The sequence below is a fragment of the Artibeus jamaicensis genome, unplaced genomic scaffold (genome assembly GCF_021234435.1).
Source record: "Artibeus jamaicensis isolate MK-2021 breed Jamaican fruit bat unplaced genomic scaffold, CSHL_Jam_final contig_886, whole genome shotgun sequence".
Classification (NCBI taxonomy): domain Eukaryota; kingdom Metazoa; phylum Chordata; class Mammalia; order Chiroptera; family Phyllostomidae; genus Artibeus; species Artibeus jamaicensis.
Window position 1 is genome coordinate 2,499,884 of NW_026522002.1, and position 12,124 is coordinate 2,512,007.

At 40.4% G+C, this 12,124-nt stretch overlaps 1 protein-coding gene across 14 annotated transcripts in view; it reads left to right on the forward strand.

Moving 5' to 3' along the window:
* The window catches only part of FOXP1 (forkhead box P1), a 627,082-nt gene that overhangs the window by 96,017 nt on the left and 518,941 nt on the right, over positions 1 to 12,124 (forward strand). For 12 of the 14 annotated variants that reach the window (XM_037150321.2, XM_037150320.2, XM_037150319.2 and 9 more), the window contains one exon: positions 8,207 to 8,328. The exons of the other annotated variants lie outside the window; for them this stretch is intronic. The gene's annotated coding sequence lies outside the window, so the exon portion shown is untranslated. The remainder of the gene's footprint in view (positions 1 to 8,206; positions 8,329 to 12,124) is intronic. 14 annotated transcript variants of the gene reach the window in all.

The window sequence follows — 12,124 nt, forward strand, 5'->3', positions numbered from 1 at the left end:
TTTTTTTTAAATTTATACCCCTCCTAACTCTTATTTTTTTCCTTTTCCATTTTCAAAAGAAAATGGATGAATTTTCTTTTTTACAGTTGAAACCACTACCTTTTTCTTAACTATAAATCAGGTAAAAATCACTACAGAGAACAAGTCTCAGAAGAATTGCAGTTAATATTTGACCTGGTTGGTTTCTTCATTCTTTGAAAAGTTGTTTTATTCCCTACCCCCATCAGCTATGTATGCTGGTTATGTAACCTTAACTTTTCATAGAAAATATGGATATCCATACATTAGCAAGATGGCCTGTGTGTGATTGCTGCAGGCTTCCCACAGAATGTTACTATGAGGGAAACTGAGGCATGGATTCTCTCCTCTCCTTTCTCTGTAGGACCGGCTATTATAATGTTTTCTTGTTAGTAACATAATATGATTGTCATTCTTGTTCTCATCCAATAGAGCCTTGGTCACCCATAGCCCAGTTCCAGCTTTTGAACAGATACATAGAGATTACCTCTGTTGTGAAGGTGAAATAATATAATTTGTTTACCAACTTGATTGTTTACCAGGGACTATGAAAAATATGTTTTGAATTTAAAAGTGTGAAAAACAAGTGTGCTAGCTATCAAAAAATCTCTCCCCTCAAAGTAAACATGTTTCTAGAGCAAGACTCAAAACAAAATACTCAATCATGATAAGCCCAGCCAATGAAAAGAAAGTAAACATGTTTACCACAGAAACCTTATAAAGAGTGCAGATGGCAGCCAGTTCTCTGTTCACTTGACTGATCTTCCAGGGAGCTATTGAGGGTCCCTGGGCCTCCGGGACAGGGCTGCCACATGCCCTGCCAGCAGCTGGCTGCCTTGTGAAAGCTCCACTCACTTAGCTTGGCCCACTTTGCCAGTGGGAATGGAAGGTTTGTATTTTGTGTCATTGAATTGAACCATGAGTTGAAGATGTATGTGAAATTGAGCTCAGAATTCCCACGATTAAGTTAAACAGCAAGTTGTCATAGATTGGGTGCCAAGTACGCTTATGGGAAATCTTTCTGGCTCACTGAAAGGGCTGCATGTTGACATCACACAGAATGACCTTCAGTGCTCCAGGCACCATAGTGTAGACACCCACGATACAAAAATGTGAATCATACCCAGCCCCTACCTCATCCAGCTCACTCTGGTTAAGGAACCAAATAGCTCAAACAGGAAGTCTGTAGAAAAGACAAGGGCACACTGAGTGATACAGGGGTTTTCGGGGTACTGGGTATTGTGGTTTGAGCCTTAGATGATGTAAAAGGGAGGGAGGGAGGGAGTTCAGCAATGGGATGATGGATTGTGCATGCGGTGAAGGGCAGGTATGGACCTGAGGTTGTGATGGCTTGGCTCAGTACAGCCCACAACCAAGTTCAAGAGAAATGACCCAGTGAGAGGTGGTTTAATGATAGGTTGTTAGTGAATTTTAGAATTCAAGGTCTCGGAGGTGGACAATTTGTACAGGATATTGAGATCCAGGTTTTAGCCATGCCCTCATGTATGGAGTGAGTAGTAGTCATTAATTAGCACTTGAGGAGCCCTTACCAGGTATGGGCAAATATCACCATTTTCCAGAACAGAGGAACTTGCCCATGTGCAGTTAGGAAGTGGTGTAGCCAGGGTGGGACATAAGCAGCCTGTTCCACAGCCTGTGCTCCACTACTGCACTGCAGTGCTCCTGAAATGGGTTGGATGCCTCTAGGGTCAGGAATTAAGTAAAACAGGTGTGTATTCACTCATTCCGTGACAAAAGGTTTTTGAGCACTAGGCCTGGTATAAGCATTGGCCAGGCTTTTGGAAGGACCACCTTCATGGCTACTGAGGTGGATAGAAGAGGTCACACTGAGGGATCTAGACAGAAGTTGTGAACCAGATACTAAGGAATCTGAGAATGCTGTAGAGGAGGTAAAGGCCACATGGCTGGGCTGGGAGCAGAGTCCCCTCACATGTGGTCATCAAAGGAAGGGTTTTGAAGGATGGAGGACTCATGGTGGAGAGAGACAGGCAAGGTGGACTGTTAGTAGAGGAATAACTTGGCTCTAACACAGGGAATTGAAGAGGGGCCAGTTCTTCTGTCTTTGATTGAAGTCAAGGGATGTCCTGTAAATGGCTTTCAGAATAGGTGAAAAGGGCATGTTTAAGGAAAAAGTAAAGTCTCTAGATTTTTTTATGATGTTGGTAATGGAGGGCAGTGGGAAAAGGTGAGCACCGGAGCCAAGGTGAAGGATGAGTGGAGTTCTTTCAACACAGAAATGGGATTCTTAGATGGTCAGAGGTAGCAGGATGGTGGTGGTCTCACCCTTGAAGATGGGGTTACAGATAAGTCACTCATTTTATTGCAGGGTTCAGACATAAGCTGGGCTACTTATTGGGATGGTAATGGGGGGGGGGTAGACAGATGCAATAGAAGACCGGCTTTCAAGTTTTAAATGAAATGGTAAGAAGATTTTTAGTGAAAAAGAGCAATGAACAAATAAAAAAGGTTTCTGGTTGAGCTTCAGTGAACTGGAAAAGTAATTGCATAGGAACCATATTCCCCAGGTATTTTAATTAATGGCTTTAGTAAAAAACTTGGAACATAGATACCAATGTGTCCTCTGGTGAGTTGAAAGAAATCTTACTAGTGAAAGTTAAAAGTGATAGTGATTAGTTCTAGGCAACTTAAATGAAGTCAGGTGAGTTTGCTGAAGCCATGGATGTTGGTGTAGCGACTCAGCTGGTTAAATCTGGCTGACCATTTTTATTAGAACTTTAGAACTTAGCTGTTCAAACACATGCATATTTAGGGGACAGTTGAGGTTATTACTTTTAAAACAGAAGTATTCGTTCTTGTTTTCTAAGCCTTATTAATTGAGGCCGATTGGCATTTTATTTGTGAGCTGACAACACACCTTTTCTCACAGCCCACGTGCTTTGGGAAGCAGGCTCAGCAGTGTCAGAAAGTTCCTCACGGAGACAGTGATGAGTCTGCTCCACCCACTTCTGTTCCCTTTCTATTTTGGTGCCATTTGCAACAAAGGAAACCACATTAGTAAACTAGAGAAGAATTGAAGCTCACACAAATGCTCTCCTTCCTATCAGGTTGTGTAACCATTAGACAAAGTAGGCCCACTCTTTCTGTGGCACATGGGACCTGAGGGAACGTCAGTCAGTGCAAACCACATGACATGGCCTTGCCATGGGGCTCCCAGGTTTTCAGACTAATCTGATTAGCTTTATTAAAAATACTGTAAAGGTTTACATGTATATGTAGGTATACCTGTGTATATATACACATATATGTAACTACTTATATGGGTATATAAAATTCCAAACTTAGCATTGTAAAATCAAGGATGGTCCAGTGAAATTCTTTGTTAGGGTCCCTGCAGGAAGTAGGTGGTCTTTATCTCGTCTAGTCCTGAAAGGTCATGGGAAGGGCAGGACATGGTTACTGGAACCTGGAGAAAGTAGCTGTGTGGGGAGTGGGGGTGGGGGCTGGCTGGTAGGAGCTGTGGCCATTCGTGGAGGGACTTGGTCAACCTGCAGTAGTATCCTGGCAGGGAGGGCTCCTGGTGATAAACACCCTGTCCTCTCTGTCCTCCTGAGATGAGGCTTCCATTGTGGGTTTTCTACTGGAAGCTGGAGGGCAGGGTACCCATTGACGGAGTGTGCATGGGCAGCCTTTTGTGCACAGTGTGGGGGGTGGGATGGTGGGTGGAGGATCTGGAGAAGCCAATGAAAGACCTCGTTTGGGCACGACACTGCCACACAGGTTGTCCATGGGAGAGAGGAAGGTGGGAGTTGAGTTCCTAGAGCTTCAGGATGGCTGAGAAGCATGCAGCCTGAGGGCAGTGTCTCTTGGAGCATGGTGCCTGGACCAGTACCAGGGTCACCTGGGAACTCCCTAGATAGGAAGTCTCAGGCCCCACTGTGGACCTACTGAATTAGACAGTGGGGAGAGGGGCCCAGCAATCTGTGTTTTATAAGCTCTTCTGAGATTCTGGTATTCACAATTGAGAGACACCACTGGGTGTCTTGAGGTGTTGGATGGTCAGCAAATGATGTCAGTTTGCTAAGGTGACCACTATTAGTTTGCTTGCAAATGCCAGTGACTAGCATGTTGTCTGTATCAATCTTACGCTTGAAACTGTAAACCTCCAATCTTCCTTTTGGAGATAGGCACTCTTCAAAAGAAGTGGAATAATGCATTACATGTAGACCCTGGGACCCAATACCCAACATGCCGTTGTGCCTTTAATGTCCAAGTTTTCCAAGGCAGGCCACAGACTTTTGGAGGTTGTTTTTGAAAATCAGATGCAAATGTTGCCTGTTCTGTTGTTGTGTCCCTGATGCCTGGCTGTGTTTGGGAAACAACTTGATTGCTAGGTCTTGGCCTCAGGGAACCACAGCTGCTTTTTGCAGCTCCCGGCAGACTTTTGTACCAAGCAAAGATTGCTTCAGGGAAAAATAAACTGGGGAGAACAAAACAAGAAAACATCACTGTTGTTTTGTGGCTACCTCTACCTGTTTTTTTCTGAAGTTGTTTTGTAACCACAGGTTTCTTTAAAAAACAAGGCAGGACCCTGTGGTATCCCGGGCTTCTTTCTCCAGGATTAGACCTAGAGTGGCCACTGGACTTTGCAGGCCTGTGTGGTAGCTACTATGAGAATATATGCATTTAAAAATATGTAAATGAAAAAGGAAGAAAGCTTCATTTTTTCTAAGGACTCCCAAGATAGTAATTGGGCTTTTCAAAGATTGAGTATGGCACTATGAATGTTTCAGTACTTCAGGGTTTTCTGTAAGATATTTCAATGGGCTTTTAATTTATTGCAGTTCGTGATTCTCAGGGTTGAAGCCATGTCACTGCCGACCCCCTAGACCAAGATGCTCTTGGGCACTCTGCTGCTCTGGTGAAGTGGAAGAGAGCAAGGAACTTCCTGGGGCTGGGTTCCTGGCCCTCAACTGGATTCCTGACTCTGAGTGGCTAAGAACAATGCTGCTCTCCAGACCGGAGGCAAGGCCCTACCTTGATCAGAATTACCTGGGTCATCTGGTAGAAATTCAGATTCTTGGGACCTGGACTATGTAGCAGGAAGCTACACTTCAAGCAAGCTCTAGTAGCACACTGAGGTTGCGTCCGAGGCTGTGGTGATGGATGCTGCCACAGCGTGTAGGGAGTCAGGGAGCGTGGATGGGGGGTGCAAGTGATGGTGTTGCCACACTTTTTTCAATTTTTAATTAAAAAAAAATTTTAAGATCTGTACATCATTATAATGCATTTACTTCTTATTTACTCACAGGATCTCCATTATTTTAGCTCCCCTTTCCTTTTTATTTATTTTTATTTTTTTAAATTTTATTTCGTTATTTTTCAAGTACAGTTTTCTGTCTATTTCTCCTTTTTAAATTGAAAATGTTCTTCCTAAAATCACTTAATTTTGGCCTGAAATACATTTTTCTGAATGTCCTTGTAGAGCTGATAAACTTCTGTTTGCCTGAAAAGATCTTTGTTTCACTCTCATTTTAGAAGAACCGTTTTTTTTCAGTATATAATTCTAGGTACAGTTTTTGCCTCTGAGCAATATTCTGGATAATTTATTTGGGTATCTGTCTTCTCTTTTGGTGGTTTAAAAATTTCTTTTAATTGCTATACTTTTTATTTCTAAAGCTCAGAGTTTTAGAGTTATAGAGCTTGTATTTTATAGTACATATGTATGTGTATAATATACACTTTATAGTATAAATATTAAGTGTATAAAACTACAGTCTATATAGTTTATATAGTATTTTGGTTTAAACTACAGAACTTATATTTTATAGTATGTAAATGTATATTATGCATGCATATAATATATATGTATGTATACATTGTATGCTTTATTGTATATATCCAACAAACACATGTAAAAACTATAATACAGTTTTTATAGTATTTTGGTTACAGTTACAGAGCTTGGTGGAGGTAGAATTCAGTCCTGGATCTGTTGGACCTGTAACGAAACACAAACAAAAATATCTGCAAACCACAATGATAGTTTGCCCTTTATTTTTCGATACTTTAACATTTTCGGAAAACAAGCAAGATAGCAGTAGTGTTCATACTCTTAGAACATTGTTTGACAAACTTTATGTTATAGCTAGAAACCGCATCTTCTTCAATGTGGATGAAAATTCAAGCACTGGTCTTTGTCCTCACTGCTGTTCTTTCAGATGACTTGACCTACCCCACTCCCAAGCCACTGAATACCATATTTTGATCCTATGGAATGCCTTTTCCACCTCATCCTCTGTTTCCTTCCACAACTTGCTGAAGATAATTCCCCTAGAAAGTCTCCACCCACTGAGCCCCCTCCCGTGTTTCTCTGTGCTTGCTTGTCCAGCCTCTCTGTGCTTCGTGCCTCTGGAATCACAGACCTGGAGATAGGAAATGACCTCATTATCATTTGGCTCAGGGTTTCTCTCTCTCACTAATGTGTACTATTAAAAGATTAGCTCCTATCTTTGAAAAATTATGAAATTTCACAAAATAATCTGGTTTACAACCTTCATTTGTAGGCTTGAAAGATCTGGAAACCCTGGGCTGTGTTTTCATGTGGCCTGTGAATTGTACTGCTGCCCTCTCAGCTGAGAAAGCATAGGTCTCCCCATTTTTCACATTCCTTACTGCCTCCTATCTCAGACCTGCCTCACATCTGGCCTATTTTGCTCAGTTGCTTTATCTGCTTGATCGGTGTGGGTGCCTTAGCTTTCCCTGTATGAACAAAAAAGGGTCAGAAAGGTTAAGTACCCTCCACAAGGGCTTGCAGCCAAAACTTAGTCAGGCTAGCTTGAGTCAGAAGGGTGTCTAGTACAAGGTAAGCTCTCAGAATTTTTGTATTAATGTATTGACTGGAAAAATACTGAATTCTTAATGACATATGTTCTGTAGGGGCAAGTCTCTGCTACTGTGTGATCTTGGGCAAGTTTCAAAAACTCTGTGTCTCACTTTTCTTACTGCAGTATTGAGCTTATAAGAGCTAAGAACTTTGTTATAAGAATAAAATTAAATGAAATAACTGTTGTGAAATACTTAAAAATATCCAGCATGTAGTGAGTTTTTAATAAATGATCATGTTTTTATCAGACGTAGAAGAATTAATTCTTTCATTGTTGATTCATTTGTTGACTTAATAAACCTGTATTGAGTGCCTGCTGTGAGTGAGGCATTTCTATGAAGTTTTGCAGTATAGTGATGACTAAAATAGAGAGGTTCCCTTACATTGTGAAGCTCATATTCTAGTGAGAAAGACAAATGAATAATTGATTTTATAAAGTTTATTGATTATTGCAAGAGCTCTGGAAAAAAGCAATAGGACGATGTCATTGAGAGTCACCAGGGACCTAGTGTAAGTAGGTAGACAGGTCAACCTTCTTGAGGTGGCCTTTGCCTCTCAGCCCCAGTGATGAGAAAGAGTTGGGTAAAGAATAGGCTCGTGACGTTACAAGTAGCTGGAAAAGCAGTGCACCAGTGCTGAGGCTGGAATCCTGAGGTGTTTAGTGGCTTTCTTGTAGCCACACAATTGGTTGTCAACTGTATTGGGTCCAGAATTCAGGCTTCTTCACTTTGATGCCTGTAGTATCACATAGTATGTTCTCCCTTGATGGAAATATCTCCATAAGTCTTTCTCCGTATGTAATTCATAAACATTTTTAGAATTATTTTGGAGCAAAAAATGATTATGATTCCTACTTTTACTAGTTTTGGTGTTCATTATATTTTAAAAATAACTTAAACTTATTATTATTTAATACTTTTATGTTTTTCAGCCTCTGGAAAAAATAATTGATTAATAGAGAACGGCAGTACATTAATCCATGTAAGATTTGAGTTAAAATAACTTAGTGTTCTGAGCATTTTATTATGAGACCTATTTTGGTAATGTCAGAATAGATAAACTGTTTGACACAAAGTCTGCAATAAACAACAACCTTTCAATGTGTGTATTGAAGTAATTGGTAAACATATCTTTCAAAACAATATTTCCGGTTCCTATTTTACAGCACCACACTTAATATTGACATCCCCTCCTTTGAAAGGTGTTTTCCCCTACCTCTAGATTCTGTGTCTGTCTTGCTATTTTCAAGTGTAAGGAAGTGGTGGTTTTAGAAGGTACATCTTAGTTATGTGTAACAAATATTGTTGTGTTGCCACGTTTCAGGAGCTTTCGCTGGCAATTCCAGTTTCCAAACGAACCATTTGGGCAATGGTGAGGGCTTCAGTCCCTTCTCTGATTTGCTGTCAACTGTGAATGGGTGGATGTGATGCCTGCTGGCTGACAGGGTGAGTGAACATTTATGATTACTCATCTGAAAATGCTCAAGACAAAAGTCCACTGAAGGGATCCTACACAGTGCAGGAAACTGATAAAGTCTTAAGCTGATCAGAACGATGGCATCGAGGATGAGAGATTCTCATTTTTAAAGGAAGGACAAACTCTGTCATTGTTTTCTGCTACAGTCTTTTTGGATAACTTCTATAGTGATCTGAGGATTTATGAATGGCACATAGGACACAGGAGGGTGTTTTTTGCTTACATGTTTCTTTTAATTATGCTGTTAAGAATGGAGTGTCTGAATTATGAGCCACATGCACAGTTGAAAGAGTATCATTTGGTGATAAAATGAACCACCATGAAATAAGACTATAATGACCTATCTTGAGTTTGGAGATGTTTTAAGTCTGATTTGTTCATTGAGAAGGTCCCATCCCAAGCCTTCCACATGAGTAGGAGTCTTGAGAAAGCTAAAGGGTTGGGAACTTTGGATGCTCCCACATTTTCAGAAAGACTAAAGAGCATAGTTTACCTCATGAGGTTATTTATTGTAATTTTTAGGGAGAGGTTAGAAACAACATGATGATCATGTCTGTTATACGTGTTTTTTGTATTTGAGTGCATCTGTCATGCTCCTCAGAAACTGATGGCTCCTATGTAGTAATGAATGAGCAATTGTGACTTGCTTTTACCAGAGACAATAATACACTGAGGCCAGGTCTTTTGCGTAAACACTCTGACCTCATTCAGTGGTAGATTTGTCATAGAATGAAGTCAGCCTCATGGAAATTGTTTGGCCTTAGGTTTTGTACTGAATGGCATTTAATGGGAAGAACCATTGGCATAACCTCTTCTTCTTTGTCTTAGTGGACTTGTATTTGAGACAGATTTCATATTAATGGAGGGAAATTAAGTGAAGTTGAAAGAGCACTGTATTGGAAACTGGAAGATCTATTAGCTACCTGATACAGGGCAACTTAGTCTCTGTTTTGATTTCCTATTTTTAAAGTAAAGCAGTTAGATTAGAGTGTCCTATTTATGAGGCTGATAAGGCCCTAGAAGCTGTCTGTTTAAATCCTCTCACCTTACAAATAGAGCTGATGAAGCCCATCGCATTTGAGGTTAAAAGTCCCTGGGCTCCTTTTTTCGTCAATCAATGATTCTTTCTATGTTACCTCAATTTTAGAGATTGAGAAATTAAGCCCAGGCAGTTTAATAAAGCTTTTCTGGTAAGTGTTTCTGCTAAGATCTCGTTATGCATTCAGCTATTTGGGCCAGATTTTTAAAGATTTTTACAATGTAGAGCTCATTTTGACAAACCCTTCCCATTTATGGATGAAAAGGACAAGAGCCCCAGTGAGGCCGGTAGCCCAGACGTTACAGACCACATGATCTGCAGAGAGCCCAGTGGGCTCTGAAGTTCACATAGGCCACTTTATCTGACTACTTGTCCTTTGCAGTAAGTTCTGCCGGACTAGAGATAGAAGGAAAAGTCTTTTTTTGTGTAAGGAAAAAACTCTTTTCCTTACAGTATTCTTTCTTTCACTGGCAAGAAGTAAGGCAAATAGTAAACAGTAACACTTAAGGAAAGGATTCTACAATGAAAAGAAATGGTTGACGGAGTCATGGGGTTTTAAATGTGTCAGAGAACTGTGACCACCTTACTGGGTGGCCCCGGGCAAGTCCTTCCACTCTCTTATCTGTGAAGTTCTTCTGAGGTTTTTCCATTGCTACACAGCTACGCCAGGCTTTCGTGAATGGTCAGTAGACTAGTGAGCAGACCGCGTATATTATGAAAAATCGTATCTCCCAGGAATCCAGGTAGAGTTGAGAACAAAGCTTGGGTCTATCTCATATACACATTTGAGAATTCATAGAAGTGGTTGGAATTCTGAAGGTATTGAAATAGCAACAGACTCAGGTTTGAGGTTACTTGTCATCTCTGTCTTTAGTATTGAGAGAGTCTGACTTAATCTCACTCTCATAAAATTGATGTATGAAATTTAACAAAACCACATGAATGGATTTATTGAAAACTAGGTTCATTTTTTTTATTCATTAATTTCATTGGGTAAGACCTACTATTTGAAAAATCAATCCAAACTACTATAATGAGAATATTATCTCCTTTGAATTGAAAAAAATGTACTGTTAGTTTCAGTAGAATACCAGTTTATATAAATATGGAAATGCTTTGTATTTATCAGACTGTAATAAATGCCTTTTCACTATACTGTCAGTAAGAAGCAGAGGTCCCTGGAACCCAGTGAACTGCAGCATGTTCAGATTCTCCATCCTCCCTGCTTCTCCTCTGAGCACATCCTCAGGTCTACTGAAAGGAGTAATTCTCTTTCTCCATGACGCATAACCTGGCTGTGTGCGCTGAGTATTTGACAGCTAGTTTAGCCCTACTGTCAAAATTGTATCCATAGTCCTGTGGTTTTTAGAACTTTACAGTTTATTGACTAACCAAAAAAAAACACCAGTTAATTGTTACAGCTGATAATTTGGAGTCTTTAGGCTTGAAATAAACTCTAATTCTGAGTGATACATGTCATGGTAAGTGTCCGCATGGTGGGACAGGGTCACAAGCACAGGGCTTAAGCAGCCAGAACAACCACTCAGCTCACTCAAATCCAAGGAAATGAAACAGTGCAATAAAAGGTTTGCACGAATAGATCATTATGGCAAATTTTAAAGTCAGAAAATAGGTATTTAACTTATGTTGGTGGTAATCATGCATGCATAACAAATTAACTTGGGGTCAGGCTACAGAGAAAGATGAGTCCAGTGCCTGAGGCCTCTGTCGTGTCATGGTTCTTCCATGTCGCCATTCTCCAGCAGGGAGGCAGCGCTTCCCTGGCATAAAGCTGTAGTTGACATCGGTACCTGTCTGATGCACATCACGAGACCCCAAGAGTGAAGAGTGGCTAAGTCTGCTGCATATGTAATAGTCACATAACCACAGAGTTATTAATGAATGTGCTAATAACAGTCTGAATTTGCATCGAGTTTTCCTGAGAAGAGTTGACTACAGACGGCCAGTGTGCTGGCTCATTTTTCATCTGTGCCTTGGTGTTGCACTGTCCATATGTGTGCCTTGCTGGTGGGTCTGGTGTAAGAATGTGAACATCATGTGACATTGTTTTGTTACCATTTATTTTTCCTTATTTGCCCACAGTTCCTCTTTTGTTCACTCTTATAATACAATTTCTTGCATTAAACCTACTAGGAAGAGGTAGACAAGGAAAATACTTTTTTCCAGGACTTGATAATGGGCTACTACTCTTTGCCTGGGAGTTTTTGCTTTTTTATAAAACTCAAGTGTGTGGATTTTTTGTCATTGGTTTTGAGGTGGGGCGGCAGTGATGGTATAGTTTCCAGGAAGAGTTGGGGACAGGTAGCAGGTTTTTAGGATGGGAACACCGGCTCATGGGCTCTCCTTTTGAGCTGCTTTGTGTTGGTAGCTCTCAGTAGGCCAAGCACTTTGTTGTGCTTAAACTTCCAGTCCTTGAAATTTTGACTTTGAAAAGTAATTTTAACAATTTAATAAACTACATAATATGCTTTATAGGCTGGAGTGAATGATCTTAAGTATTTTGGTCTCTTTCATAAAGCAACGAGCTTAATATTGGTAAAAATACAGATCTTCACTCATGCCATAAAAAAGGTGAGATTTAATAAGTAGTTATGAGTGCTGGCAGCTGCCTACCAGATTGTATGACTGGGCTCCAGCACGCGAAGACACTGTCAACTTACATTTTATCTCTGAAGTATTTTTGAGACGTTCATTTTGTGTTTCTT